Raw genomic sequence first — 6000 nt, forward strand, 5'->3', positions numbered from 1 at the left:
TCTCTCTTAAACTGAAGGTCTTGACTCCTTGTATAATTGAAACAGTTAAGCAAGGGAAAACACATTCCTACTCGATTTTCTTCAGGAAGATAATGCACGCAAGTAAAACAGCCAGAGGCCATGTTGGAAGCTTCACAAGACGCCAGTTGAGGTTATCTTCAGCCTGAAAGGTCAAAGATCAGTATTAAAAAAGGGCAGATGTCTCTGAGGAGCACAAGGCTCTGGGTAAATGTTGTCAGGACTGGCCTTGGTTTTTTGCAGAGGGGGTTGCGGGGAGTGAAGGGTGAAGACAGGAGATGTGCCAGCAGGTTAAAAGCAGGGTCAACTCTATAACCAGGGTGCTATGTGGATACCTTTCCACAGCTGCCAATCACAATCATGCCGTAGCGAGACCTGTCGCTAGCTGCATTAAACAGGGATCCGATGGTGGTTCAGTCGCTGCAGTCATGCCCAGGAAATGTTCCACCTCTCTTGAAATCCTAGTGCCTCGGCCTCTTGGTCAGGTTGGTCAAATGCTCCTCCATTTGTCGAAAGGATGTGGTTAAATCTCAGCCGAGAAGCCTTCGGGCTGATTTTGTGAAGTAACAGTGTAACGTTGGTCATGTTAGTTCAGTATAATTAAGCTCCAATATGCTTTTAATAAGGTAAATGTGTTTTTGTAGAATAAGCAAATAATGTCTCGTCACGGATCCTTAATTGTGTTTAACTTGGTGCGTGCTGGCTGCCTGTTAGACGGCCAACAGATGCCTTGCTGACATTTTAGGAAGGGGAGGATAGCCTGCGTGAGTACATCTCACTATAACAGTCAGTAACATGAGATGGGGAACCACACAACCGCTAAATCAGTAAAATGGGAACCCGGAGTCACTGTAATTTGGGAGAGAGCTGGTTAACCACTCCTCATAATGGATGGTGTTTCTGTTTAGCCTAAGGCGTTGGAGCTGAGGTCATATGCAAACAAGGCAGATCCTAGGCCTCTACTTTTACATAGTGCAATATGTTTTGCTCCATGTATTGGATCAGGGTGATAAAATCATAGAGACTTGGAATTTACACATTAATCTCTCACATATGTAACATGGCCCTATAAAATCTGTTCCGAACTGGCTTCAGGACACTCTATAATTGCAGTCTATTAAAAATATATTTTTTCACCCTTTTTAACTGCTCAAACTATTGCACCACACCCTTATTTACTTTCTGTGAAACAGACTGTTAAAAAAACAATAACTGTTTTCCCTAAGGGTATCTGGTTTGTCAGCCAATTGCACCAAACTGGGCACAATTGTATCGGTTTTATGTGGAAGACTCACCACAGCTGCCCATTCAAATGTCTTCATTAAAGATGATTTTACCACAACTAAAATATTCATGCAAGTTGACCTCAGATAAGGCCTCGGCTCTTGTCCATTTAACAAAGTGGGTGTAAGTGATCCCTGCAAATACAAGAGCTTTGTTCATACGCCTGACTGTCATGGGTTTTCCAGTTTGCATAACATTTGTAACCGTTCCACCCTAATTGTTTTGTTTGCTGACTTGTAAGCTATTTACTACATGACATTTAAGTGTCATTGCATCACATTACATATCATTTTGCTGACATTTTCAGTACATTTACAAAGCGACTTCCAATAAGTGCATTCAACCATGAGGGTAGAAACCCAGAACAGCAGGAATAATGTAAGTACATTAGCTTCAAATGAGCCTGCTTCAAAAGTACCACATGTAAGTTCAAAATAGGAGCAACATGTAGGTGCACTTTAAACCATCATCTTCTTAGCCAAGGTTCTTTCAGAAGAGATGTGTACAACTGTATCTAGCCATATCCTGTTTTAACTTTCAAAGCTGAGTCCTTTAATTCTAGTCCGATGCCACATAACTCCATGAGCATCTATGTTCTTTTTTTATTATTAAGATTTGTATTATTACCTGTTGCTGGTAATTTACCCATTATTGCAGCCATATACAGTGGAGGAAATAAGTATTTGATCCCGCACCGATTTCGTAAGTTTGCCCACTTACAAAGAAATTAGTGGTCTATCATTTTAAAGCTAGGTTTATTTTAATAGTGATAGACAGAATAAATATCAAAACGAAAATCCAGAAAATCACACAAAATATATAAATTATTTTGCATTACATTGAGTGAAATAAGTATTTGATCCCCTACCAACCATAAAGAATTCTGGCTCCCACAGATTAGTCCTTGTGCTTTAAAAAGTATTCCTAATCTTAACTAGTTTCCTGTATAAAACACACCTGTCTCAACTTGTTACCTGTATAAAAGACACCTGTCCACAGAGTCAATAAATCAAACTCCAACATCTCCATCATGGGCAAGACCAAAGAGCTGTCTAAGGATATCAGGGACAAGATTGTAGACCTGCACAAGGCCGGAATAGACTACAAGACCATTGGCGAGAAGCTGGGTGAGAAGGAGACAACTGTTGGTGCGATTATTCGAAAATTAAAGAAACACAAAATGACCATCAATCTCCCTCGGTCTCGGGCTCCATGCAAGATCTCACCTTGTGGGGTATCAATGATCATGAGAAAGGTGAGGGATCAGTCCAGATCTACACAGGAGGAGCTTGTTTATGATCCCAAGGCAGCTGGGACCACAGTCACCAAGAAAACCATTGGTAACACTATGCCGTAATGGATTGAAATCATGTAGTGCCCGTAAGGTCCCCCTGCTCAAGAAGGGACATGTACCGAACCGTCTGAAGTTTGCCAATGAACACCTGAACGGCTCAGAGAATGCTTGGGAGAAGGTGATGTGGTCAGATTAAATCAAAATCAAGTTCTTTGGTATCATAGTGACTCGCCATGCTTGGAGGAAGAGGAATTATGACTATGACCCCAAGAACACCATCCCCACAGTCAAGCATGGAGGTTGAAGCATTATGCTTTGGGGGTGTTTCTTTTCTAAAGGCTGTTACATACTCCGCGAGAAGAAAGAACAAAGTTCTCGGTGACAGAGCTGCGAGAAGTTCTTTCTGGTCTGACATTACATACTTCACGAGAACTCAACTGCCAAACTCCTCACCGCGGCGCATTGTTACCATGGTAATTGACTCAGTAGCGCCAGCTGATTTCACTTCGCTTTCCTCATTGACTTCAGACTGACCAATCACACAATAGTTCTCAGACAACCTGCGAGAAGAAAGTTCGGCCCGGGTGATGTGTCGAGAACAAGCTGCGAGAACAGCTAAACAAGAGCTGAGAGAAGAAAATGACGTCATTTTCTTCTCTCAGCTCTGTCACCGAGAACTTTGTTCTTTCTTCTCGCGGAGTATGTAACAGCCTTAAGGGGACAGGTGGACTTCACTGCATCGAGGCAACTATGGATGGGGCCATGTACCATGACATACTTGGTGACAACCTCTTTCTCTCAGCCAGGTCTGTAAAAATGGGTCGTGGATGGGTCTTCCAGCACGTCAATGACCCTAAAAATACAGCAAAGGCAACAAAAGAATGTCTCAAGAAGAAGCACATTGGTCATGGAGTGGCCTAGCCAGTTTCCGGACCTTAAAGGTACAACGAGTAAGTCGGCACGTTGGCGACACCTTTGAACAAAAGCGGTAGTATTTTTACGACGCCAGCTGTCGTGAAGCTGTTTTCTAGCTCGTGCAGGGCCTCAAGATTCAAATAATCAGGAAGCAATATAGTGCGTGTCCGTGTGTTGAAAGTGTGAGGGCACCGGACTCTTTTCGGCTCGGTGAGAGTGGTTAGTGACACAGCATCAACTACACCTGACCTGATTGCAATGAGTTGATCCATTGTCACCTCTCACGGAGCTGAACGAGTATGTGTCCCCAGTCCCCACACAAAGCGAATGAACGAGAGACGGCAGTTAGTTATGGATCACGATGAGGTAATGTGTTTATGTTGTTGTAAATAATGACTATTTCAGATGAATAATGGTCATCTGATGATGCTGGTGAGGCAAAGTAAACTTTGTTTTAGTAGGCTACCGCTCATTCATTTAGGAGTAAACACTGCAGTCTAGGTTCGCTGCGTGAAATTGTGTATACGTTGCTTGGCAACGCCCTCCCGCCCGCCTATCACTCTCCCTTTGAGCTTTTCTTCATTGCATTTTATTTTTTTTTCTTTGATGGTTCAGCCCCGTTATCAGTCATTATGACGACAAATAACTGTCTCAAACAAGGCTCCCGCTCCCCTTCTAGGATGACCAGATCGCATTTCCATTACTTTTCACACGTCCCGCAAATTGAGACGTTGTCCCGCATTGTTATTGAAAGTGAGCCCCCCTTTTTAAATGCGTGTTTTATAATCTGGCATTTATCCGATAGCTGTCAGGAGACAGCAGTCTCCGTTTGTCTGTGTGTGTGTTTGTCTGTGTGTGTGTATCGGGCTGCTGGGCTCAGTGGCTCTGTGAAGGTGCTGCCTGCAGTGCTTCAACGTTCACTTTCCTGTTACTTCAAAATAAAAGCCAACTCACGTTTGTCAAGTGAAATGCTAATGTGAAGCCAGTGAAATGCTTTTAATGTGAAGCCGCAGCCTTAATGCTCTATTTGTTTAACAGTAGCTAACTTAACTGCTGCACGCTGATCTAAAGATAGTGTTTTTTTAATTTAGAAAGCCGTGTCTCTGGCATTACCGGTGGTGACACGAGTTTATTTTGCTAAAAAAACGGCACTTTGTCCCGCATTGTCCCGCACAAACGTAGTCTTTGTCCCACATCTGGTGAATTGGGATCTGGTCTCCCGCTCCCCTTCCCTCACCTGGAGTGATAGGCTTTTCAATTCACGTTCCTGCGCCACACTGAAATCTGCGACCAATACGGATATGTGACCATAGAGCATGCACGCGTGAACCGAAAATCGGACTGGGTGTACGACCAGATCAAATGCAGTAATAAAAACTATATAAAAACGTCTTTCTTTGCACTGATGGTCTCGTTTGCTGTTAAAGGTAATTTATGATTATCAGAGGAAAAATTAGGCTGTTTAAAAGATATTTAAATGTTACTCGTTGCCGCTTTAATCCAATAGATTTGGAGAGGATCTGCAAAGAGGAGTGATCCAAATATCCTCCTGAGATGTGTGCAAACCTGGTCATCAACTGCAAGACACGTCTGACCTCTGTACTTGCCAACAAGGGTTTCTCCACCAAGTACTAAGCAATGTTTTGATAGGGGATCAAATACTTATTTCACTCAATGAAATGCTAAATAATTTACATCTTTTTTTATGTGATTTTTTGGATTTTCTTTTTGATATTCTATCTTTCACTGTTAAAATAAACCTAGAATTAAAATTATAGACCGTTCATTTCATTGTAAGTGGGGAAACTTACATAATCAGTGAGGGATCAAATACTTATCTCCTCCACTGTAAACTGTTCATAGCAGAAACACACTAAAGACCAAAAATGATTAGAGCTGAAACAATAAGCTGTAAACACATAGAAACTCAATGCTCTACTAATCAGTAAATCAATTGATAGCCTATTGAACTAATGAGCAACTATTTTGATACTCAAGTAATCGTTTAAAGGTGCTCAGAGGAACTTTCAGTTTGTGTTCATTCTTGCACCCCCTTTGGACAAAAGCGGTAGTGTTTTTAATACACCAGCTGTTGTTCCTGGGTGAGCGTACCCATGACAAAGGCATTAAGAAAAGTATAGAAAAATAGCATTCTTTGCACTGACGGTCTCGTTTGCTGTCATGTCATTTATGATCATCAGAGGAAAAATTTGACTGTTTCAGGAAAAATCCTCGTAGTCATTTATCAAGCAAAACTGCAAAACCCTATCAGCTTCTGAAATGTGAGGAATTCCTGCTTTTTCTTTGTTTGGCATCATCACTAATTGAATGTTTATGTGTTCCTTCACGTCAATAAAAAATGGAGATAAGATGACGTGACTTAGGGCCCTCGGGAATGGTGATGATAATTTTTAACTATTTTCTGACAATTGAATGGAAATAATTGTTCATTCAAACAATTGCTTACGTCTTGGTCATTTCAGCTCTAT

The sequence above is a fragment of the Ammodytes marinus genome (assembly GCF_949987685.1).
Source record: "Ammodytes marinus genome assembly, chromosome: 9".
In the NCBI taxonomy this organism is placed as follows: domain Eukaryota; kingdom Metazoa; phylum Chordata; class Actinopteri; order Uranoscopiformes; family Ammodytidae; genus Ammodytes; species Ammodytes marinus.